Genomic DNA, 26326 nt, shown 5'->3' with positions numbered 1-26326 from the left:
ATCCAAAGAAGCCCATCCTCACCAGTGAGCTGGAGAAGACCTCCACTGTATGATCCTCCAGCCATTCACCCACCTTTGCCAACTGCCCTGCAATTGGTTGAGTCCACTGAAGGGTCTCAGTTGAAGGGTGACCTAGATAAGACTGTGGAAGATGCTGCCATGTGTGCACCATCCCCCATGCCACCAACCCCATTGCCTCCAGTGCTGACCCCACAGCTTCCCCGTCGGAGGGACCAATCTACCTTGGTTGGAGACTCCCCTGGAAATCGCAGGCCAGGAGCCCTGCAGATTCCCCTGCATGAGACACGTAGCCCTGTCTTCTATGACCAGGACAGGCATATTCAAGGGGGACAAGTCTTTTTTTACCAGCCATTCACTACTATTGACCTTTTAAATTGGAAGAATCATACTCCATCTTATTCTGAAACACCTCAGGTCATGATTGACTTGTTACAATCTGTAGTTCAAACTCATAAACCCACCTGGATAGATGCCCATCAACTCCTCCCAATGTTATTCAATACAGAGGAAAGGTGCCAATAACCCAGGTGGCTAGAAAACCATTCCCCACATGGAACGCTCAACACCTGCGCAGATGCCCAAACTCAGTTCCCAGAGGAAGACCCCCACCGGGACCCAAATGATGACTTGAGCTACCAGAAATTAAAATGGTATCAGGAGGCTCTTACAAGTGGAATGAAAGAAGGAGGGAAAAGGGCCATGAATATGGCCAAAACCTCTGAGGTCCTCCAGGGGCCCAAGAGAGTCCAGCTCTGTACTGTGAGAGGCTGTGTGAGGCTGTCAGGCTCTATACCCCATCTGACCCAGAAGCACCAGAAAACCAGCGGACGGTTAGTGCCGCCTTTGGCAATCAGGCCCAGGGACACATTAGGCGAAAGCTACAGAAGCTTGAGGGCTTTGCTGGGAAGAGCGCAAGCGAGCTGATGGAAGGGGCAGCTAAAGGTTTTGTTGACTGAGACCAAGAGGTCCAATTGGAGGCTGATGGCAGATGAAGAAACAGGCAGACCTTGCAGCAGCTCTAGAGGGATGTTCAGAAGGGCCTCGGAGGGCTGCTCTGTCAGGCGGAGGCTGGGCTGGTCAGGGTCAACCTGAGAGAACGTGGCCCAGGAGAATCCAGGGCGCCCACTGCTGCCAGGAAGGACACTGGATAAACAAATGTCCCCAAAAGGGGGGGAAGCCCAGGCCCAATCCAGAAGCTCGAGGAAGTGGGCAAGCAGTGTGGGGACAGTACTAGCCCTGAGGCCACCCCTCAAGGGCCTGGAAGAGCACCTCAAGGCCTTGTTGAAATGGAGACTATGAAAATGAATAGGACCGACTGGGCTCCATCCCCCCTGGCCCCCAGGAGCCTATGGTCTGAATGACAGTAGGGGGTCAAATAATGGGCTTCATGGTGGGCACTGGGGCTGAACACTCGGTGGTTACTCAGCGGGTGGCACCTCTCTCTCAACAACTGGCCACCATTGTAGGCGCCACTGGAAGCAGGATGTGCCAGCCCTTCCTGATGCCTCAGGGTGCGCCTTGGGGTTCGTGGGGTTCATGAGTTTCTGTACCTACCAGACTGCCCCGTGGCTCTTATGTGGCATGATCTCTTGGGGAAATTTCAGGCCCAAGTAGCTTTTGACTCCCGAGGGCGTGCAGCTGTAACCCCAGGGGGTGCTGAAGCAAAGGGTTTGACTCTCACAGTTCCCCAGAGGAGTGGCATCTCTTCGGTTGCCCAGACCCCACCTCAGATATCCTTGAACTGCCCATCCAGGTTCCCAGAGTCTGGGTGGAAGATAATTCCCCCAGGGTTGGCCAGAAATGTTCCTCCAGTGATTATAGGACTTAAGCCTGGGGCTGAGCCAGTATGGGAAAAACAGTGTTACACCCCTCCAAGGGTGCAGGCAGGCATTCAGCACCACCTGGACAGACTCTCAAAGTACGGAATCCTCCGGCCGTGCCAGCCATGTTGGAATACTCCAATTCTACCAGTCCAGAAGCCAGGGACAGAAGACTATCAGCCCATCCAGGACCTACGTGCAGTAAATCAAGCTACTGTCACCCTTTACCCTGTGGTCCCTAATCCCTACACTCTGCTGGGCCTAATCCCACCAAAAGTAACTTTCTTCACTTGCTCTAAAGGATGCCTTCTTCTGTATCTACCCACCCCCTAAAAAGTTGGCCAGTATTTGCCTTCCAATGGGAAAATCCTGAGCTCAGAGGACATGGGCAGTTGACTTGGACCAGGCCACGCCAGGGCTTCAAAAATTCTCCCAGAATATTTGGGTCAGCCCTGGCCTCAGACTTGAAGGCATTCCCTGCCGACCAGCTCAGCTGTGCTCTGCTTGGGTATGTGGTTGGCCTTCTGCCTGCAGGACCTGCTGGGGAGGAATGCCTTAGGGGCCAGAGAGGCTCCTCCACCTACTGTGGGAAGCTGGATACAAAGTACCCAAGAAAAAGGCCCAAATATGCCAGAGAAAGTTAAGTACTTGGGCTTTCACCTTTCCCACAGACAGCTGCAACTCAGTCTAGAAAGGAAAGGGACTGTTTGTGCAAGCTCCACCCCCTGAACCTGATGTCAGGTTTGGGAGTTCTTAAGTGTCACAGGATTTGGCATTTTCCTCTTACCAGGACACCTCTCATATTGGATTTGGGCCCTCTCCGGTGACATCCTCATAGGTAGATGGCATCTGCATGGACCACCTTTCTGAATGATGTCACATTCACAGGTACCAGAGACTGGGACTTCAACACGACTTCCTGGGGACACAATTTAACCCATAACATCTGGTAATCTAGTAAAAGCTCCTAGATTTCTGTATCAGGCCATCATCTTTGTCTCCAATTAATTGTCTCCACTAATTCAGGATGCTAACCCACTGAGGAGATTGTTCTATAATTTAGAGAGCATTGTTAATTAAAAAAAAATCTTTAAACTAAAAATGTCTAGTTAATTTCTGCTTAATGGCTGGCTATGCATTCCTTTGAGGACTGGAAAGTTTTATTTTGTGGAGGGAAAAAGATAATCAGAACTCTTACCTTCTTTATGAGCTTCAATCAAGCTGGTCAAGTGCCTGACTGAGTTCAGGAGGGTTTTAAGTTTCTGTGGGAAAATAACTTCCAGAATTATGGCATTAAAATTTTTGTTCTCAGTTTAACCACAGACATTGATCTTGATGGCAGCACTGATAGTAGGTTTCTTCCTTACTTGTGAAGCTTTTATCAAGTCTCTGCAATATGCAAGGGTTCCAGCAGAACAAATAAGATGCTATCTACCTTCAAATGGCACTCGTCTTGCTTTCCCTCCAGAGGTAGGAAAGCACAACAAAACTCTCTTTACCCTTGGCAAAGTGTAATTTAAAAGGATGTTCTGTACCAAATAGAAGAAGGGTAAAAGACACATAGAGAGAATAAGAGAGAGAGAGAGAGACTAACAATAACAAATAGTAATACTCTATTGCATTCATGTTACGATAATTAATTCTGTTGCTTAGAGAGACATTGGTAATATATATATATATATACTGATTTCATGTTTTTTAATACTTTTTTTACACTTGAATCCATCTTTGCTTCTAATCCCTTTTTAAAGCCAGGCTTGATGTTCTTCTGTAACCCAGCTTCACAAGCTTGTGCATCAAATTTATAATGTGGAGCTGACAGTTCAGAGGCAGTGATGACTGCGCTGATAGGGGTATAATGGTTGTTTACTAAGTCACCTGAGATGACACCACATTTCAGGATCACATTGTCTAAAATTCAGAGAAATCATCGTGCATTGCCAGAGCAAGGTGACACAATCTATTGGACACAAATGAGACTGAATAAAGACAATGTTTGTATCTTATCTTGAGTAAGACTTATAGATAGTACTATACAAATTGATGAAGACTAATTCAAGGTTGCTAGTAAGCTTAGAAAAACTGTCTTTGTATTTAGTTGGTCATTTCCAACATATTTATAGTCACTTGGCCATACATTTGCACAGACTTTCATCTAGATGGACGAGTCACAGATCTGACTTTCAATGGCTCCCAGATGCATTCCAGTGCTGACCTACTAGTCAATAATGATGGACTGAAAAAAGGAAAGATTTAAAGAGTTCTCAGTTGGCAAGAGAGATTAACAATAACAAATAGTAATACTCTATTGCATTCATGTTACAATAATTAATTGTTGCTTAGAGAGACATTGGTAATATATATATATATATATATATATATATTTTTTTTTGATTTCATGTTTTTAAATACTTTTTTTACATTTGAATCCATCTTTGCTTCTAATCCCTTTTTAAAGCCATCACACCCTACTAAGTCCCCCAAATGGTTAGTCTGATTCTGTAGAAATACAAATGAAGCATTTTTCCAAACAAGCAGAGTTGACCCTGTTTCTTCCCAGCCCCATTTTCGCTGCCCGTGCTGTTGAGCAGTACAGGGGCTTGCTGGTTTAACCGCCGAGTTACTGTTTTGTTTATTCTCTCTCCTCAGTTGAACTTGCGCTGTTTTCTGCAGGTCCTAGCTGACTCTATGATTTAGCTTTGGACATTGCTATACAACCCATACGAAAACTGTTTTCAATCGCCTCCCACAGTTTTCTATGAACTCTTGTTACCTACAGGACAGAGTCCAAACATCTCAGCTTGGCACTCAGTGTACCCCTTCACCTGTGCCTGAACCCTCAGCCAGAGCAGGTCAGTGTGCTTTGGACAGGCCCTGGGCCTTCGCTGCACCAAACCCTTGTGCGTGCACTTTATTTGCTTGAAATAAGTAACAGTTAATTTAAGTCCTACCCATCCTTCAAGTTTCACTTCCTTCATGAAGTCTATGAGAGATGCCTCTTCAGTTTAGGTTTGTAATGCTCTCACCTAGGGGATTTATTTGAAAAAGGAAAAGCAGACTTTAATCTTGGCGTTGTCTTTTGAAAAATTTTCTTCCTTCCCTTGAAAAGAGTCAAAGACCAGCATTCAAGTCTTTGGCTCAAAAGGAATCAGGGATTATGAGGTAACATTGTGTTGGTCAGCAGGGCACAGCTGGAAGAATGTTCTGATTGAATGAACTGGTTGTTAGTGCTGCTGATAGCAGCTAGACCTCCTGACCTCCTCCTGGTCTTAGGAGGAGGAAAGCCAAGAGCAGATTTCCTCCCCTGCAGCATTACTGATACAGCTAACTGCTTTAGGGTAGACACTTGAGCATTAGCAGCAGCTTGTTTTCTTCTGGAAGACAGATGACAAGGAGGTAGGAACAGGTTTTACTGTCACAGTCCTGGGCTGCTGTGGTGGCATTACATCCATCCCCAGAATGGTGGTACTACTCTGGCCCTCCTATAGGTACATAATTCTAAAGCCTGAAGAACTTCGTCTTTTAGTTTTGGCTTTGGGGTTCTCTCCAACACTCTCAGGCTAACATCTTGAGGACATTTGAGATAATGGCACCAGTAGGCACTGCATCCTCAATTCTGTCTTTGCGAGTAGATGCACCTTCTGTCTTAAATCTTGTTAAGGCTGCACTTTTACAGACACCTCTTACTATGCTGTGGCTGAAAGTACAGAAGCAGTAGTTGCTCTTGCAGCTTGAAGGCCTCAAGCTGTGGGTCTCTCATTCAATTTAGATTGCAGACCTCAGGCAGTCCACATTTCCCTTGGTAAAGCAGGGTTTCCTTTAATCCTAGCTGGCTGACTTGATAACTGGTCTGATTTTAGTTCTCCCTCACAGGTTTTTCTAGAAGTGACAAGAAAGAGCCAACACATGGATCATTATAAATATGCCAACGATTTGCCTTACCACTGGAGCCTTTTTAAGCACATGGACATTCCCAAAGTACAGAGGCAAGCCTTCGGCTCAGTATTTTGCTTTGTCATTAGAAGGATCACCAGCTTTCCAGCTGCTTTGCCTCCACTAAGGCCGGATCTATTTTGGCTGAAGTTCTTAGCAACACTTCACTTTCAGGTGCCAGTTCCCCATATCATTAAGATTTATTTGGAAGTTTATAAGAAAAATCCAAATAAAGAAATAATTCAAGCAACATAGAACTTTATTTCTCTTTGCTGTATACAAAGCCTGGAGGCAGGAAAGAAAAAGATGGGGGGAAGAGATAGTATAACAACTAATACAGAAAGTGTCAGGGTTGGTGAGATTTATCTCTCTTGGGACACTCCCCAGTCTTCCCCATATGGGTGTATTACTAATTTAAGTGATCAGAAATCAATACTTACATGAATATATTCATTTACTGTATAGTTCAAACTTTTTCTAGGCAGTCTTTTTCTTTTGCCTCAATTCCATCCACATTCCTTAAATTTTTTGAAATTGCCTACCGTATTTTGTATTCCAATTGTCTCCCTCCCCTATTTTCCTTGAAGAACTTGGAGTCCACTTGGAGTCCTGTCTTTTGCTTTTAATTGTTGGCCTGATGGTTCCTCAGATCTGTTATTTAGCTACCATTTGGGGGCCTGTCTTTTACCATCTTTTTAGGTTGAATCCATCATATCACGTTTCCTTGACTTCCTTTTGTTTGGTCAGCTTATTATTTGGTTGGAGCCTATTGTCAAGTAGAATCCTTAGAAAATATGGGCCTGAGGAGAATTCCTTTGAATTTGTGCATTTATAAAAACACCTTTACATTATTTCACATTTGACTGATCCTTTTCCAGAGTAGAGAGTTAATGGCTGAGAAAAATTTTTCCTCAGGTTTTGGTTGACTGTCCTCTAGCCTACAGGGTTACTGATGAGAAACCATTTACCATGCTTACTCTTTGGCAGTTAACCTATATTTTCTTATTGGTGTTACTCAAATCTGGTGTCACAAATCTCTCATACTGTGCCCGAGGCCTTTCTGTTTCTCTTTGTTTTCCATTCAGTATGTTGGGCATTCAGTGGGAATTTTCTATCTGACAATTTGTGTTTGTTACCTCCGGGAATTTCTCTAGTGATATTTTTCCTGATAATTTATACTATTTAATTCTTCTTTTTCACCTCTGAAACTCCTATTAGCTGGGAGAACCAACGATTAATTCTTGTTTTATGGATGCCATATCTTTTGACTATCTCTGAGGACTTAATCTATGGTCTCAGAGATCATCTTTTCTCTTGGCCCTCTCAGTTTTTCTAGAGAAGGAACCCTCTGAAAAAAGTCTGGGATCTCCCAAAATTGAGCATCCTCACAACTGGATGAGGAAAATTGTCCCTCTTCTAGTCTTTTTGCCTTCTATGAGCAATTTGGGCTACAGTTCTTTTTTATCTTGATTAATTGATTACTAGAACTTTCCAAGTGCTTTCCTTTTCCAGATTTTTTTTTTGAAATATATTTTGTGCTTTCTGTCCACTTTCTTTTTCAACCATATCTTTTATTCCTTTACTAAAATTTTAGTGGGATCTTGTATGTATATTATAGTCTAAATTATAATCCCATGCTGTTATTTATTTTGTTGCTCAAGTTATTCCAGCCCTGTTCCCTGGAAGCTCTTTCATGTTGGCTTCTGGGTCCAGGCCCTGGAAGTGGGCGTGCTGACTGCTGCTGGGTGTCATTGCTTCCAGGCTCTCCTTGGCAGACAGAGCCAGATAATATATGTATATATGTTAGCCAGTGTGTACATACGTATCAGCAATTGTATCTGTCCATTTGTATTTATAAGCTAAATGTGAGTTCATACTTACAGCTCTGATTCTAACCCAGTACTATAGGGTTCATTCTAATGGGGGAAGTTTGTTCATAGTGTGAGTCTACTAAGCCATTTTATTCAAAGCCCCTTCTAAATTCTAAGAAAAATACCAAAATTATTGTTCATTAGGTTAATAATAATAAACAATTCAAATAGTTATTTAAATAATGTAGTAGTTAGGCCATTAAAAGTAATCATAAATATGTTTTATTACAATAGGTTTATTTAATATCTTTCCTTTTGTTGTATTTGTTGAGCACAAAACTGTATGCCCATTTGGACACTGAGATCATACTCCAGAGTATTCATTGTTATTTCAGTGTCTTTGTCTTTATATCTCAGAGACTGTGCGTTATCAGAACATATTATTATATCAGAGATTTTATTTATAATTATCATGGAACTTTATGGTTTACAGTTGCTTGTATTGTTAATTTAAGTGGGACACAGATTCTTAATCTCTTTGTTTAAGCAAGGAATACTGCAGCCATAAGTTTAAAAATCTTCCTGCTTGAGAAGAGCTAAGTGCCAATAGTCCTCTCCTGACTTTACAAAGAAAATTTACTTGAATTTATACCTTCCAGAATATAAGATGTCAATTACAGTTTACCTGGGACTGGAAGTTTTCCTAGGAAGTGAGACTTTCAGTGCTAAAACTGGGAAAGTCTGGACAAACAGGGAAGAATTTGTTTAAATATTAATACCTGAAAAACAAGTTTTTTTTTTAGATAATCATAATTAGAGTTTTTAGATATTAGAGGTTATTTTTATAGGTCACAGTGATTATCTTTGAAGTCCAGGTGTTTTACAAGATTTATTTGTCAGAAATTACATTTTTAAGTTCAGTTTTATGTCATAAAACTAAATCTGCTTTTCTGTGATTGTAGAAGCTTTCTTACAATCACCTGAAATTTTTTTTATTAGAAATTCAAACGGCCTACAGTTTCAAGACAAAGTATTGGAATTCCAACAGTAAATGGTAGGGGGAAAAAGTCTGGCTAAGAGGCTCAGTCCTGAAAGGTAGAAAGAAAATGAGGAAGATGGCCCTCCACAGCTGCACTCTCTCTTAAGGACCTACAGCTGGTCATGTATGTGATGATTTATTATGAATTCTTTGACAAGCACTGAACACCTCTTATTATCTTATTTCTGAGATTACAACTTACTTTTTGAGCTTGCTTAATAATGTCTTTTTCATGATCACATCACAGCAATAATGGCAAATGTTGACATATCATATATTAAAATAACTCTTCAAATTGTATTTTATTTTAAACATCATTGATTTGTATCCATCTTAGACACAGTAGTGAGAGAATTCTCTCGTGGAGAAATGATTGTATCATAAGTGTGGGGAGAGACAGCAGGTGTGGAATAAAGCAGGAGGCAGTAAGTGTGGGAATGTGGCCCCATCTTCTCTCTTGAAGTATGTGGCACATTGCCTCCAAATCTGGTGATTTTAGTTTTAGGTGGTACTCTGTGGTTACCTCCTTGTTATCCCAGAATTTTTCATAAAAGCTTGATGAATTTTCTGGGTTTTATTTCCCTTTTGTGCTGCTGATTGTTAATAATGATCGATGCTTGAAGCCAGAAAGATGGTAGCAGGACTGCTCAAATGGGAATCTTGAGCTAAGAGCTCCCCTCCCAACAGGTGACTGTGCCTGTTTTGTGAAGCTCACCATAGTTGACTGTTATGCTTTCAAGGAGATTAGTAAGCCATCCATCCAGACTGATGTGGATAAATAGTCTCAGCTTACCCATGTGTATGGAGCTCAGAAGAGATGTTCATCTATACTTCTAATATAATTCAAAAGCCTGAACCATGAAAATAAAATTTTGGTTTCTGTTGCTATAGAACTGCAGTGTTCTTTAAAATCTATTCTTCCATACCAGCAATAATGAATAACATGATTTATGAAATTAGGTTCATGTCAAATAGCCAAAAATACCTTGTGATCAGAGGACAGCATGGTTGTCATTACTTTGATCTCACCGTTCCTTCTTCACTGCCATGGAGTATTTCATAATAAGTGCTTCCTGCCCAAGTCAGAGTATTGCAAAGAACATTCTGTGAATTCACTATTAGTTTCCTTGGACAAAATTTTCAAGGACTTTGACAATAAGAATTAAATAGGAATGAACTTATATAAATTACAACACAAATGTAAAAGATATTTAAAAAACAGAATCATTATTTTTTAAACATCTGAATTAAAAACCTGTAGTTTCAATTACTATCTAAAGTACTTCAAAGGGCATAAAAAAGGCAAAGATTTCAAGGACATATGCAGCCCTTAAGTTCCACCTCAAGTATCTTCTACTTTAGGTGTCTTATTAGCTCCTGACATAAATATTTGCCCATCTTCCAACAATGATAGTATATTATCTATACCTCACATAGCACTTTTCACTATCTACTCCCTAATGTGTTTATATATATAGATGTTACCTCTTCTTACTAAATCATAAGTTTTTTGAGCATAAAATGCATGCCTTAAACACCTTTGTTTCTCTTTTCATATAGCTGGCACTAAAAGAAAGAAAAAAATTGATTGATTCAAGAGACCATTCAAATGATCTATTCTGTAGATAAGAGGTCTACAAACTTTGCCTATAAAGGACCAAATGGTAGATACTTTAGGCTTTGTGGGTCATATGGTCTTCATTTCAACTATTCAACTTTGCCATTATAGTGTGAATGCAGCCATAGGTAATATGTTAAATAATGGGCATGGCAGTGTTTCCCCAAAAATTTATTTACATAAACTGTGGGTAGGTAGACAGTTGTTTGTTGACCCCTGCTGTAGAACACTGTGATATATAATGAGTCATAAGAAATACATATTTGGTCATTCACATGATATTTCCCAGGCATATTTGGACTTCATCCACATATCTGAAAACACTCCAGAGTCTTAAAGGTGAAATGGTATTTTGTCATATTAATGAGAGACTTTTGGATCCACCCAAGGGCAGGGGCTGATTTGGTTGAATCAACCAATGGACAATGATCTAGTCAATCAGAACAGTGCAATGAAGCCCTCACAAAAACCCCTGAGAAGAGCATATCACTCTCTGTGTTCTGCTTCTGTATTGGAGAAAGCTTCCATGCTAGGGGAACCAGAATGTACCTACCTGCCACTGAGCCAGGCCCCAAGCTCCACAGGGATCAATGCTCCTTTATTTGGGACCTTGCCCTATGTATCTCTTCACCCGGCTGTTAACTTGCATGCTTTATTAAACGGATAAACATAAGTGTTTTCCTGAGTTCCATGAGCCATTCTAGCAAATTAATCAAACCTGAGGGTGGTCGTGGACACTTGCAATCTGTAGCAGGTTGGTCAGAAGCACAGGTAAGCCTGGGGCATGCAACTGGTGGGGGTAGGGGGCAATATTGAAGGATGCAACCCTTATTTTGGGGAATCTGGTGCTGTCTCTGGGAAGATAGCATCAGAATTGAGTTGAGCTCTCAGACACCCTGCTGGTGTTGGAGAATTGCTTGGTGTGGTGCATGGGAAGGCCCCCTCCTCCCCTCCACCACGAACCATTGCCACATATGCATTGAAATCAGGTCCAGGAATCTGAAAGAAATCGCACTATTATTGCTGTGTTCTATTTTGTAGGAAAAAGAACACAAGCATATATTCATTGGACCTTCAAACAGGAAATATGTCAACAATTCTGTAAAATAGTAGAAGTCCTCTCTTTCTGTCCCCCTCAGTTGTAATGCATGCATCTCCCTGCCTCTCTGGAAGCCCCATCCCACCACACTGAGACTCCTCAGAGGTCTGGTGATCTTTGTCTGTCTCCTCATATTTAAATAAGGGGATCTATCAGCTGATTGGATGCTGTGTGCATGTGGGCAGGTCTTGGTAGTGCACTTGACTGTAGAAAGACCGGATTGGGCTATTTCGTCAGGGAACCCTGGATGGTCTCTTTAGGCTTTTCTCTTGTGCTGATAAGATGCCCAGAAAAGAATCTCCTAAACGCTTTCTTATACAAGGGGTGGGGTAGGGATGGGGGATAAGTAAACACAACGAGGAAACTGTGGTAAAGGTCTAAAGATATACTGACTTAGTTCACATTTCATGGAGAGGAAGGAGCCTGTGTACTTATTTTTCTTTCCCATGAAGCATAAACTATATCCCTTTTCATATGGTGTGAACACCTAGCATGGCATCTAACACAGGGTAGATGCTCAGCAAATGTTTACTAATAATTGGAGAACATAAAGCTGGAAAGGCTGGGAAGAATATTTCCTGATGATTGGGAGTCTAGATATCTGATCTTCTCATTCCATCATATTTTCCACATCTTCCTTAATTATAATTTGACATGGGAATGCCAATGAATCCATATTTCTTACTTGTATATCTTCTTGTGGAGTTTGTCAGAAAAGATTACTAAGTCTATGAGAATGAGCAGAAATAGGAAAAGAATATTATATTCAAGTAAATTGCTGATTTCTACTTATTTTTTCATTAATTTTTATTTGTTAAGTGCTGTCTTCATAATTGACTTGTTTAGAACCACTTACAATCATTATTTGAATTGACATAGGGTACTTTCAATTTACTTAGTTTCTTGTCTATTATTAAAAATTATTTAATTCAATCAGATTTTAACTATGTGTTAAATAAAAATAGTAACTTAGCAACCAAATTTGGATATTTCCCAGTCATGATAAATAGTGTTATAGAACTCAATCTGCAACTTTCTTAAAATAAGAGTAGCTTAAGGACAAAACTTCTAATTAATACTCATTTTATTAATTCATATAAGAGTGGTCATATATGCTTATGATCTGATTTTCTACAATTGTTAATCACCCTTATGAACTTGACATCTCTCTAATGTATTCACTAGATGAGGCAGAGACTGCTAAGCATCCTCTGTATCTGTTCTCCACTTCTTTTTAATGACAGAACCCTTGAGTTTTAGATGGGCACATGGTCGCCCAGCTAAAGAGAGCAACTCTATTTCACAGACTCTTGCAGAGCAATGTTGAGAGCAGCAGGGATGTGTGCAACTTCTGGCTCACACTTGCTTTCCATTTCTTTCTTCTTTTCCTTTTTTTTTTCTTCTACTACTTCTTGAAGTTAGAACGTAGACAAGATGCTGATGAGCCAGTTTTGATTACGCTGGCAAAGGGATCCCCTGAGGAATGGTGGAGCAGCAGGATAGAAGGAATCAGGATGGCTTTGTGGTACTTCTACGGGAGAGAGAAATCAGCTTCTAGTTCTCTGACACACTCGTACCAAGGGATTTTCCCATACCATACCTAATAAATCTGAGTACGAAATTCTGTGGATCTTTTATTTAGGATAGTATATAAGGCAGTCTTAAACACTTATAAATTTATGTTATCAGCTATTTGTGTCAATAATGTGTTTCTGAAATTGGGTTTAATCCTTCTTTAGCAAAGAATTTATAATATTGTCTTTGTCATTAATCCAAATGGTTCTCAATAATTAATTTGTAATTTCTTTAAAATATATGATTTAAATTTATGATAAAGCAGGCTAACCCAAATATTCTGATATAGTGAGATATTTTGAATACTTACACAATCATTGTAATAATACTTAAATATATTTCTATACCATGCTATGTATATTACATATACACACTCTCTTCTACATTAGGTTAAAAGAGAATAGTATGTTTGCATGTAACTGCATGCAAAAATGTGAAATTTTTGAATGAAAGAATGAATGAATGTAAACCCATTACAGAAATGAAATGAAAAGAATGAATGAATGTAAACCCATTACAGAAAGTCTCGTTTTTGCTGGTTTTATATGCTAAGGCTATGTAGAGAAATCTGTTAAAGCTAGATACTACTGTCATCCTAAAATTGTATGAGCCATGCGAAATAAAGAAATGTCTTTAACGATATACAAATAAACAGCAGATTCAACATCCCAGTAAACAGGGATATAAATTTATGAGGTATCTAACTAAGCAGAGTGAATGAACTCCTGTTCAAGTGGAAATCAAATCTGTGGCTTTGCCTTACCTTTTAGAATCTTAGAAAAGAAGCTCTAAATGGATTAACATGAGTTATACATGACATTTAGTGGACTAATTTTAAAATAGAAACAAATGAAAGTTACACTGAGATATTTTTCTAAGTTGACAAAGATCAGGAAGGTTGATAAATAACTCAGCTGTTGCTAGGCAGAACAATCAAATGCTATTTTGTATCACTTTAATTCTTAACAGATAATTGTTTGACATGATGCAACATTAGAAAGTCCAAGTGAATAGGCAGTAAAAGACATTAATGACAATCCTATATGAAAAATGTATCTTAATTTGAGGGACCCAGAAGTTTGAAAAAGCTAATGATTAATTCCCCTGTAAATAGGCAAGAGTTTAATGAGCAGTTTTCTGGAACTTTCTGTATCAGCTATTGCTAGCTATCTCTCAGCATTTTCCCCCTTCTCCCATTGTTACTGACTTATTTAGCTGGTCACTATGACTATAAAAATAATGACTCTATTTACCAGCTTCCCTTGAAGCAAGGTGTGGCCATGTAACTGGTCTGGCCAATAACAGAAGAGCCTTGTGGTTGCTTTTTGGAACCTTCTTTAAAAGACATTATGTGGCCTTAACCCCACACTTCTTCCCCCCTTCTTCCATCCTGCTGACTGAAGCATGACAGGCATGGCTGTCATTCACAGAGTATGACTTCATCTTAGAATGGCAGAGTGGTGAGCAGGACCCACGGTGGTTTGGGGAACATAGCCCACACTAGTTCTTCATTCCTAATTCCACACTTTCATTTAAGATAGAAATTTATTTCTTTCCATGCCATTATTTTGCATCTTGGTAACTTGTGCACAAATCCATTTTCTACTGATAAATGACGATAATATGTACAAAAGCTTCACTTAATAGGATAGAGAACACCATGAATACATTAAGAAAAATGAAAATCGATTCTGAATAAAAATTTGAGTACTTAATGATGCCAGCTGAAGAAGAATCTGTAACTTCCCAGGGTTAAAATGTGACGGCATGAGGAGTTTATCTTCTTTCCTCCCAGGGACTCATTATCCTACCCAAGGAAGAAGACAGGATCTCTGAAATGCCCAGGGAGTGGTGTTCACGCAGCCGCAGTGATAGCGCTGTATGAAAGCAGAACATTAATCGGCAGAGGGTACATTCCTCAGTTCAACTATCAGGCTGCCGCTGATTCTCCAGGGTCTGGGTTCTTACTTGTCGGGGGCCTAAATTCAGAGCATTGACCTATAATCGCCTCACTTGAACTTTTCCAATCACAGGACTACATTCCATTAGCTGGTTTTACTCATTTTACAAGATGTCTGTTTCAGCACCATTCATCACATCCTTGTTCAATTCCAGAAGAAGTGGGTATGGGGGACATGACTTCATGAGGAAAAACAAAGTCTTCCTGTAATCTCTGGAAGTCTTTCCCCTATGTTTCATTGGTCAGAACATTGTCACAGGGCCAGTCTAGCTGCAAAAGTTGAGTACTTTGCTGGGAGCTGGTTTCGTCACTGCCTCAAGGAAAACTGGTTTATTTGGAAGGAAATAGGTGAGGATGACTGTCACACTGTATGTAAGGACACAGAGAAAGATGGGGACAGGTGACTGGAGGGTATACACTCCAGTAAATAAAGGAGGCTGCCTTTTTTAGTGTTTCTATGATTTCTAATCTTTTCAGAGAGCCAGAAATCTAGGTTTTTATGAGAAAGTTTCTGATTCCTAAAACACTGTTCAGACTAAATAAAATGTTTGCTGGTCAGGTGTGACCAGCTTGTGACCTTAGACTTAGGCCCTTAGGCTTAGATGTATTAATTCACACTGTGAATTAGTCTTCTCCACCCCACGGCTCACTCTCTGTAGGATTCTCAAGTTGTCTGCTGCAGCCACAGAGGTCCTGGGCATTTTGACTACCTGCTTAACACCTAGTGTCCCACCCAGCCAATCCTGCTTAGAGAGTGGTATTTCTCCCTGATGCTTGCTACCCATTTAGGTGTCATTTCTGTGACATGCTCCAAACGTGATTCAGCTTCTTTTCTCTAGTCCCAGAACCTGCAAAAATGCTTGGTTACCTTTCTCAAATTTCAAGTAGCTTTCCTGTTTGAAGTGTGCTCAGCTGGTTGTCCTCCGGTGTCCTGAATCTTCAGAACTTGATCTCTGAAGTTAAAACACAGCAAAGGTCTTGAACCAGTCTGTCACTGATTTCCTTCTGCATCCAGGGACCCTAAAGACTTAAGAAATATGACATCTGTGGAAGAAGGGATACTAACAGATTGCCAGTTTCTCCTGCTTCCTTCCGCAGTTTGGTGAGCCCATTGAGCTTTCTTAGAGCAGTCTCCATCATTCCCCTCTGGCTCCAAGAATGGTCACTTTGCACTTCTGGACTCTCAGAGTAAAGGTGCTGTCTTTGCACAAATATGAAGTGACTATTTTGTCTGAGGCCAGCTGAGTGCAGAATTTTAGGCCCCATATCTTTAATGGTACTGCCCAGTTACAGCACATATGAGGCCAAGTGTGTAGAGGCACAAAGAAACGTGGCATCCCATGAAAAAATAATAAAAAACTTCATTGCCTCTTCTTGAGAAAACGCAAAGCCATTGTTTCATATATTTCACCCATTTTTCTGGTTGTCTTAGCAAGGGGGGAAAGTCTAATCCCTGTTCCTCTATCATGGCCAGCAAAGGTGGTCAAAACACAGCCTATGTAAGGCTGTTTCCTCTTATACTCATGATTCTTTTCCTTCTAGAAGTAGCTCTTTATTTCCACTCTAAATATTATTAACATCTCTGGATTTTCTAGTTTTTCTTTGTCTTTGTGCTATCTTGCCCAGGACTTCCATTGACACTATTTGATAAAAAGCTAAATGGCTGCCATGGAAACTCAGGCACCTTTACCTGACATCTGAAAAATCTGGGACTGGGATAGGGGTCGGTGGTGGGAAGAATGAGGTGGCAGACACAGTCATTAAAGTCTTTTCTTTCACCCCTGTTACTCCTGTTTACCTTTATATTACTTGTTTACACCCTACCTCCACCACTAGGAGGCTATAATCTCTATGAGGATAGACACAACATCAGTGGTATTTACTTGTGTATACTTTACTCATAAGAAGAAAGTCAATGTATTTTTTTGAATAAATATATATGATATGAGAAATAAATCAGTTGTACATGTAAATGGAATCAAGGCAGAAAACTTTGAGAACCATTTATTTTTTAGAAACACTGCAACTCAGACTAAAACTTGTAATAGTTCCTGTATTTAAAAAAATCCAAGTTAATTGTTATTGGAGTTTGGGGCAATTTTGGACCTTGTAACAATTATACAAAACTTCCTGCTTATAGACTTTATGTTAATCACCTTTGGTAGAAGCATTCACATTTATTTGGCCACGATGGGAAATACTGTATACAAAATTCACAGATTTTGAGACCCCAGTGACCTAAAAGGGCATATAGGAAGAACCAGACTTATTGTCTGATAATATTAGAGATCATATACTTAAACTCTGACTTTGGAGAAGGAAAACAGAATACATAAAAGAAGGGAATGTTGCTATTTTTATCAAGTGTTAGTGTCGGTAAGAATTTTGAAAATCATTAATTTTGAAAAAAAATCTACTTAACTTATACATTTCTTGCAACATTTATAAAATCCCTAGGGCTTTGTTTGATTGTTTGTCTTGTGGAGGAAGAGAAAAAAATTAAGTTTTGCTCTGTGTGGCAAGCCCTTATGCTATTGATTACTGCATGGTATTTCTGATGTTGGTATAAATGAAATTCATTTGTAATGAGAACAATGTTTTGAATATCATAATCATAATTATGGAATATCATAATCAAGCAGTCACATTTGACTTTCATTAAGAGTGAAGCAGGCACAGTATGTCAGCTCCTGAGTTCTACAGGAATTGATGTCTTTCTTTAAGAACTTACATAATTGTTTCCTTTTATACATGACATAGATGAATGATAAGGCCTTAAAATTGTCAGTTTAAAGATGTTTGAGAATTTGTGTCTATCAGCATTAAATACCTTCAATAGCAAGCTTGAGTCTTTTTGTGAATGATCTTTTACCTCCAGCCTCCTGCCCACGCTGAAGCTATTCTCTCTGCCCTCAGAAAGGCCAGGTTCAGGTGCCAGATTGCAGCGTGCTTGTCCTAGACGGGGCTGCCCCTGGTCTCACCCACCCTTTGAGAGGTGTGGCCAGGGAGGGTCTCGATTCATGGCAGATGCTGAAGGGGGCTCACCTCAAGACAGGTTCCACTTGAGAATCATGCTCTGCTTTTCTCTCCCTTACCCCCACCACACCTCAGCTTAAGTTTCTAACCAGATACCAAGATGTCTGTTTTATGTACTACGTATGCATAAATTCCATCTTTTCCTTTGTTGCTGCTAATGTAGTTCTATCAAACCGTCATTTCTCTAAGTAAAGAGCTCCTGACCAACCTCATTTATTAAAACCTTTCGGTAGGCTCTGTTACTTACAAAATTAAATTAAAGCTTCTTAGCATTAAGGCTAAGGACCTGGTAGGCCATGTGTGGTCTACCTGCTCTTTGCTTCTTCCAGTTAATGTCCTTCAAACACTTTCTGAAGCTGAAGTACTAGGCGACTGGTGGTTTCCTAAAGCCATCACGATGCTTCCAGCCTTTGAGCCTGTATGTCTCACGATCCCTCATCTGTTTCCCAATTCCCTATTCAGCCTGTAAAACTCTGGCCAGGGTGAGTTCTCTGGGAAAGCATGAGACACCCAGGCTCACCAGTTTTCCTCCTGTTTTGTGAAGTCCCATACCTGCCACATACCTGCTATGGCAGCCATGTAACCTACACTGAGATCATTTGCTTTCAGCCTCTGTTTCCCTGGAGTACGGTGCTGCTTTCCCCTGTTGTAGTGGCTCTTCAGTGGTCCCTAGGAAGGTGGAATGCAGGTAATCAAAACTTTTTTGTCTTCTTAAAACTTTATGCCTTAATTTCTTTTTTTCATCTTTGATGGTGGATGTATGTCTTTATATGTCCATATAGCCAGATTAGGAAACATCTAAATCACAGTATGTCCATAAGAGCAGAATTATTCCAGCTAAAGGCATTTACTGGGTGACAAAGGCCCTAATCACAATAAACTGTCAGTGTAGCTCCAGAATGTAGTCATATTTTTAATTTTGTAAGGTAACTAATGATCAAAGATTAAAGTTAGAATGAAATCAGATTATGCTGGAAATAAGATATGTGGGTAGTAAAGAAAATTGGCCATTAAAATCTATTTAGAATAAGTCATGCTTCTTTTAACTATGGAATTACACTATAATATAGAAGTCATTTGATATAAATAATAGAGATATTTTTGTTGAATAAGTTTGCCAGGAATATATTTAAGTTATTATAAGTCATGGCAGTTTGAGTAAACCAGCATTTGATTAAGCTGGATAGAGAAAAAATAATAGGCTTTTTATGCCAACCAATGAAAAAGAGCCACCAGAAATATCACTAGATAGTTTTATAGGCTTATCTACATTTAATAAATACTCGTTTCAGAATTTGAACTACATTATGCTATACTTGGGGAAAGTTTTAATATATCAGATAGTCCATAGCTATTGAAAAATGTTAAAATTGCCAGTGAAATAGCAAGACAGAGTATCTTTGAACTTTGAAGAAATGTATCTCAATTGTTTAAGAGTATTTAAACATGTAGAAATTCTTTAATGTATCATTTAAACTTATAGGCAATAAATGTAAAATAAATGACATATACTTGAAATACAGTGAGAAAAATGTTAAATGTTATTTTACAGAGACAAGGTTGAATGGCCCAACTGATGGCTGAATTAGAATTATGACAAAATATAATGTAGCATGGTAAAATGTAAAAGAATTGGTTTCTCAGAAAATTACACATTCATTATCATATGACCCAGCTTTTCATTCCTATACCCCAGTGAATGGGAAACAGGTATCAAACAAATAGATGTACATGCATTCCTAGCAGTATTCATAATAGTGAAAAGGTTGGAAATAGCCCAGATATCCATGAGTGGATGAATTGATAAACTAATTATGGTATATACATACAATGGAATATTACTCAGTTTTAAAAAGGAAAGAAGTACTGATACATGCTAAAATGTAGGTGAATCTTGAAAAACATTAGGTTGAGTGAAAGAAGGCAGATGTAAAGGTCCCATAGTGTATGATTCCATGTATGTGAAATGCCCAAAACAGGTAAATCCAGAGAGACAGAATGAATATTGGTGGGTGCCAGGGTCTGGCGGGTGGGGGTAGGAGGGCAAGCAACTGATTAATGGGCACAGGGTTTTCTTTTGGAATAATAAAAATGTTTCAGAACTAGATAGCTAGAGGTGGTGGCTGTACAACGCTGTGAATGCATTAGATGCATCGAACTGTTAAAATGGTTAATTTTACTTCATGTGAATTTCCCTTAAAAAAAACCAAAAGGAAATTTTCCTAAGCAGTTCAAAAGTGTTAAGTGGGAACCACAGTTAAAGGACATAGGAAACATAGTTTGGGAAGAAATCTAAGCGACATTTAAAATTTGCTATGCTTTTTCAGCAGCTCAACCATTTCCATTTGTTTTTTAACTTGTCATAAGATTATATTAGTCAACTTTTGACTAATAAATTACATAATTTTCTTCAGAACACTAGTGTGTTAGTAATCTCACTACTTTATATTGAGTACTGAAGAGCAGAAAATTCAGCGTTGATGTCAGTCAGAGCTTGATGTCCTTTTGCATATGCTGCAGTTGTCAGTCACACAGCCCCTGGCAGAGGGAGCCTCGTCACACCCCCGCTGTAGATGCAGGTGCTTTTCACCACAAGGCAGAGTATACACTTTAGGCATGCAGGAAGGTACTCAGAGAGACAAGAGCCAAGCATGCCTGCTTTTACTTCAGTTAGATTAGTCACTTCTCCTCCTCTATGAGGAGGCATCAGTGTTGGGGAAGAGAATCCAGGAACATGAGGAGTGAGGAAAAAAACAGCGGTTTGCTTGAAGAGTGGTTTCAAAAAATTTTTTTGTCTTTAATATCCTAGGGTTTCACTACGACTTGTCTGGGTGTAGATTTTTTTCTCTTACTTGGGATTCATAATATTTCTTCCATCTAATGATTAATATATTTCATGATTTCTAGAACATTGTTTTTTTGAATGTGGACTTTCCCTTGTCCTTATACTCTACTCTTTAAGATCGCCTGTCTATCCTCCATGTTTCTTAACCTTTATTTTATAATTTTCATCTCTCTCTGAGCCATCTCCTTGCCGATCTTTGGCATACCAATTATGTCTCTGTTTCAGTCTTTGCTGTTTCCTTTCTAGAAGTCTTCTTCCAGATATCCTCATAGATCATCACTTTCTTTAGCTATTTGCTCAAGTCATCTCCTCAGAAATGATTTCTCTGAATCCTATCTAAAATAGCATCTACTTTCATTCTCCAGCTCTTTTCTTTATCTTCAAAGACTTATTATTACCTGACACAATATCATGTATTTTTGTTTATTTGATTATTATATATTCTCTTATAGATTGTAAACTCTGCAAGATCAGGAAAAGGACTTTTCTATTTAGTTCCATGAGATCTCAGCAATGCCAAGGACAGTGCTTGGCATTTATTAGCAATCAAATAGTCATTGAATGAATAAATCAATTACATTTTGGGGTATTTTCTTAGCTCTGTTTTCCAGTTTACTTATTTTCTCTTCATTTTTGTCCACTATTCTGTTTAGATTGTTGAAGTTTTTCTGCACTTTAAAGATGTTGCTTTATTGTGTTTGACCTGTATAGCTGATGAGAATTCTGCTCTCATTCTTATTTTTCTTTCTTTTTTGTCTGTCTGCTTTTAAATATTTCTTTTTACTATTGGGTTTTAGCAATTGGATTATGATGTGCCCTGGTGTGGTTTTCTTATATTCACTCTCCTTGCAGTTTATTGATCCTTATTCTTGTACTTGTGGGTTTATAGTTTTTATTGAATTTGTATAATGCTTTACCATTACTTCTTTAAAAATTACTTGTTCATCTCTGGGACTACATTTAGATATATTTTTGATCATTTGATATTATCCCACAAGACACTGATGCTGTGATTTTTTTAGTACTTTTTCTTTTGTGTTTATTTTAGATAATTTCTAAATGTGTCCTCAAGATCACTTTTTCATTGTCTAACATGCTGTTAATCACAGCCAGAATATTTTTAAGTCATTGTATATTTCATCTCTAGAACTTCTGTTTGTGTCTTTTCTTAACATTGTCCATTTTTTTCCTCATTATGCTCATGTTTGTTCTCTACCCTCTTGAATATATAGAGTATAATAACTATTTTAATGTCCTTGCTTGTTAATTCTGTCTCTTTGCCATTTATGCATCTGTTTCTATTGATTGATGTCTTTTTTCTTGGTTATGGGTTATATGTTCCTACTTTGAATGTTTAGCAATTCTTGATTGGATGCTAGACATTATGATTTTACTTTGTTAGGTATTGAGTTGTGTTGTGTTCTTTTAAGGACTGTTGAGCTTTGTTTTGGCCTATAGTTTAGTTACTTGGGATTAGTCTGATTCTTCCAAGGGTTGATTTCAAAATTTGTTAGGGCTGGTCTGCAATAGCCTTTATGGGCTAATTTACATTTTTAGGCAATACCCTTCTGAGGACTATTCCCATGATATATGGCCTATGGATCAGAAGATGTCTTTACTTTGGCTGGTGGAAATGTGAACAATTTCCAGACTTGTGTGAACCTGGGAATTGTTTGGCCTTCTTTTCCTGGAGTTTATCAGCCTTATAGAGTGTCATTGCATTTATAGATAGACCAAAATTTAGTCAAAGGTCTGAGTAGACACCCCTCCCCACCCCTTGTGAATCTCTAGAGCTTTCTTTCTGTACAGCTTCTTTCTTTATGGCATTTTTGTCCCCACATATTGTAGCCTAAGTGGGAGTGAGTAGGGTAAGCATGTTGTTGCACCAAGATGTGGTAATCTTCAGGCTTCTGGCCCAGCTGCCTTTGGACAAGTGTCAAGAGGGAACTGTACTAGAGAGGGAGAGTAAGTAAGAGCATGTGTCATAAGGTCTTCAGTTTAAGACTAAGAGGACATACACTGTGCTGCTTTGAGATCTAACATGGACAAGAAAAGCTTAACTTCCCCCATTGGTTCTGCTTCTTGCTTTGAGTTGGGAGAGAGGATTTTGATGGGCCTCAGTTAACTGAATTCTATGGAAGGGGAGTAAGTCAGAGAAATATTGGTCTGTTATTTTTTGGTAATTTTATAGCCTGGTGAGATTTCCATTTGTCAGAGCATGGGCCAAAAATAAGAGACTAGCAATGACCTAGATGTGCCACATTAAGGGCTGAACTCTGATAGCCACATGTCAGAAGGAAGAAGAGTTACTGTAAGGAAATTTGGAATCAGCATAACGGTGGAGTATCTGGAAAGGAGTTGTAGGTCATCCTATTCCATAATTGATGACAGACTTGACTTGTTACACCATTGCGGCTCACATTTGCCCGCAAGGGGAAAAATGATGTCCAAATATATGTAAAATACATGATTATTAAAAAAATTATATCCACATTGGGTCCCAGCAAATGTTGCTGGACTGAGTGGTCTCAAGCAGTACAGATTGGTAAGGACAGGCTCTTTGGGCCTTAGGATTACATTATTTTTTCTATTGTTTGAATCTGCATGGTATTTCTGTATGGATTGAATTCAGAGGATTGAATTTAATCTGGATACCTGCTCATCATCTATGTGTTTGCATAATGGCCCTATGAATTATAAATATTGAGAACTAATATTGCAGAGGTAATTTAGGAAACAATTCATTATGCTTTATAAATTGTAAGTTTTGTTCTGGAAAGCCAAAGGTTTTATTAATTCTTTTTTTTCCTTATTTTCCCTTAATGTATCCTTTTATAGTAGAAGTAAGTGATCCTTATCATCTTACAGATCTATGAGGGCTATAGTTTTACAAGTCTGTGATTTGTACAACTATAGGAACATGGTTCAGTGTACTGGAGAAAGTAAATATCAAGTAAACAGAATACTCAACTAATTTTAAAATTTTGTTTGAAAAACTAGTGTTTTGTGACAAAAAGAAAAAGAATAAATATTATTGCCTATAAATTTAATTTTTGGTATGAATTTAAACTACTTTAAATGGATCCTTCTGTTTTTAACCCATTTTTTCTTTCATTAAAATTTTACTTTGAAAAATATTCAATTACAGAAGAGTTGTAAGAATAGTGTAATAAACTCCTTATATTTTCCACAAATACATGTACACATTGTAATTATTTTTTTATTTTTGCTGAACCATTTGAGAGCCAATTTCTTTATTTTTCTGATTCAGATTCAGAAATCTGGGATCAGTTGTTGAATGATATTTAGTTTTCTTCTTTATCTCACTTAATTTGGAACAGTCTTTTTGTCCTTTCATAACACTGATATTTTTAAAGAGTTCAGCTCAGTTGTTTTGTAAAATGTCAATTTGGGTATCTGATACTTCTTCATGATTAAATTTAAGTCACACATATGAGTTTTTTCCTAAACATGATGTCAGTTTGTCCCATTTACTGGTGATAATAACTTCATCAACTGGTTAAGGTTATGTCTGCCAGGTTTCTCCTTTTTAAGTTACCATTTCTGCAACTATTAAGTAATCTGTGAGGAGAATCCTTTGAAACTGTGTAAATACTTTGTCCTAATCACACTTTTACCCCATGCATTATAACATCTATTGATGATTCTTGCCTGAATCAATTATTATTATGATGATTGTATAATGGCAATTTTCTAATTCTGTTATTTCATATTTGCTTGTAGGAAAGAGCTTTTCCTCCTGTATTGGTTTGCTAAGGCTGTTGTAACAAAGTATCATAAACTGAGTGGCTTAAACAACAAATATTTATCACCTCACAGTGGCAGCACCTGAAGCCTGGATCAGGGTGCAGACAGGGTTGTAAGGAAAGGGTCTGTTCCCAGCTTCTCTCCTGGACTTGTAGGGTAATGTCTTCTCCCTGTGTCTCTTCATCTCATCTTCCCTCTATGCATGTGTTTGTGTGCGAATGTCACCTTTTTTTTAAACATAATAATATTTATTGAGCATTTACTAGGCACCAGGAACAAAGTTAAATTTATACCACCCCATTCAGTCCTTAAAAAATCCCTGTGAAGTAGGTTTTATTATTAATCACATTTTTTGAGAGGGTATCTCTCATATTTATTGATCAAATGGTTGTTAACAGTTAACAACAATAAAATTCTGTACAGGGGACTCGATGCACAATCATTAATCCACCCCATGCCTAATTCTCATCAGTCTCTGATCTTCTGAAGCATAACAAACAAGTTCTTACATGGTGAACAAATTCTTACATAGTGAATAAGTTCTTACATGGTGAACAGCACAAGGGCAGTCATCACAGAAACTTTTGGTTTTGATCACGCATTATGAACTATAAATAATCAGGTCAAATATGAATATTTGTTTGATTTTTATACTTGATTTATATGTGAATCCCACATTTCTCCCTTATTGTTATTATTATTATTATTATTATTTTTAATAAAATGCTGAAGTGGTAGGTAGATGCAATATAAAGGTAGAAAACATAGTTTAGTGCTGTAAGAAAGCAAATGTAGATGATCAGGTCTGTGCCTACAGGCTAAGTATTAATCCAAGCTAGACAAGGGCAACAAAACATCGACGAATGCAGATGATTTCTCTCAAAACAGGGGGGGTGAGGTTCTAAGCCTCACCTCTGTTGATCCCCAATTTCTCACCTGATGGCCTCCCTGCGACTGTGCCTGTCTTAGGTTGTTCCTCCCTTGAGGAATCTTACCCGTCTCTGGCTAACCAGTCATCTTCCGGGGCCATACAGGGAAATGTAAAGTTGGTAAGTGAGAGAGAAGCAATATTCTTTGAAAAGGTTGGCTTTTTACTACGTTGCAGATTTATGCCCTGTGGGTTTTACGCCCAACATTTGTCTTGAGGTATCTTTACCACTTGGAAGAATTATGATACTCGGTAAATTCGATATGAGGCACGAATTCTATTTAAGGGTTGTAAATAGGAAGGAAGAAGAAAAGCTATAGAAGTAGCAGACGGAAGAAAACATGGGAAGATTGGTTATTTCATTGACATATCTTCTTGTAGAGTAATTTAAGCATGTATAGGTTTTAAACTACTAATTAAATTGCGAACCCACATTAATGTAATAGGAATACAGTTACATAACTAAAGCAGACCTACAATTACCAGCCATCTCCAGTGAAACCAAGAAAAGCAGTTAGGCACCCTAAGCATTTGTGAAAACTTATCTATGATATGATGGATATTGTCTAACTGAATTTGAATAGTTTGAGAAAGATCAGACAATTTAAAACAACACATTCCTGGGAACTGTTCACATCCCGTATGTTGTTTTAACAGTAGAGAGTCTGTAGTCTCAAGATTTTGGAGCGCTGCAACTTGCACTTCTCCTAATTCTTGGTTGAGTTCCAACAGTATAGATCCAGTCAAATTCGTTATTTTACTGTATGCACAGATCAGCTTAGATATCTCCTTCTTCATTCCAATGGCAATTCCAGGAACCAGAGGGATGAATGCAGCTACAACTGCAACAGTGCCAGGATCTCTGTTGACATT

The sequence above is a fragment of the Manis pentadactyla genome, chromosome 12 (assembly GCF_030020395.1).
Source record: "Manis pentadactyla isolate mManPen7 chromosome 12, mManPen7.hap1, whole genome shotgun sequence".
In the NCBI taxonomy this organism is placed as follows: domain Eukaryota; kingdom Metazoa; phylum Chordata; class Mammalia; order Pholidota; family Manidae; genus Manis; species Manis pentadactyla.
This window is presented reverse-complemented; position numbering follows the sequence as displayed.